Source organism: Brassica oleracea, chromosome C2 (assembly GCF_000695525.1).
Source record: "Brassica oleracea var. oleracea cultivar TO1000 chromosome C2, BOL, whole genome shotgun sequence".
Lineage (NCBI taxonomy): Eukaryota > Viridiplantae > Streptophyta > Magnoliopsida > Brassicales > Brassicaceae > Brassica > Brassica oleracea.
Window position 1 is genome coordinate 29,314,603 of NC_027749.1, and position 1,024 is coordinate 29,315,626.

Consider the following 1,024-nt stretch of genomic DNA (forward strand, 5'->3'; position numbering starts at 1 on the left):
TGTGTTTGTTTCTCTTTTATTTGATGGGTAATATGTAAACAAAAATCATTGTTAGTTGTATTTATCAGAGTTTGTAACTTACTCTGTTTTTTGTTTAGATAATTTCACTGATCTTGGTTGTCGTCTTCTTCTTCTTCGTAAGCATATGCGAAAGTAAGTTTGTAAATTATTAAATAGCTGGCCGTGTAGTTTGTATTTGTTTAGCTGGCTCAATGTATGTGTCGTTGAGGTTTAGTTGAGTTGATTGGTTTGGTATATTTGTTTTGAACTTTATTTGTAAGATTAGACAAAAAGAGAGGCGATCATTAATGATTCGTCTTTTTTGAGATTATAGTTTTTGGTGTTTTGGTTGTTTGGGTTATTGTGGTTTCTTTTAAAGCTGTAAAACAAAGATTTGTTTAAAACTAAATTGATAAGTAAGAGAGATAAATAGACAACCACAAATCTTGGGTAGAAAATATTTTTGATTCTTGATGTTAGGAAAATATAGACAGTAATATAAAATGAATTATGTGTTGACTGTTTCTTTGGTGAGGTCAGAGCCCTGGACATAACAGATTTGCCCAACCACATCTGCGAGTATAAATATCAGTTATGATATCGAAGCATAATATAAACTCAGATACAATATGATAATATACCTGAGAGTTTTAGGTTTGTGTTCGCAATCACTTGGAGATTATCGAACAGTCTAATCTTGACTGGAGATTGATCTCAGGAGCACCTGTGATAACTTCATCAATAATGGTTAGTGAGATGAAACGAATGAGGAATGAATGATCAATTATCTTGTACATGCTTGAGCACCTAACCTCAAAACGATTGACTTTCAATGAAATCTACTTTCAAAGATGGCATGTAATGATTAGTACGTCCGACGGAAGTAAACCCATGAATCACGGAATCTGCAAATAATTTTATTGAACAAAGAATCAGAAAATCAATTAAAACAATTATGTTAAATAAGTGTGATAGATCGAAGATTAACTTACCTTTTCATCAAGGAAGAGAACCGTGATTCCCA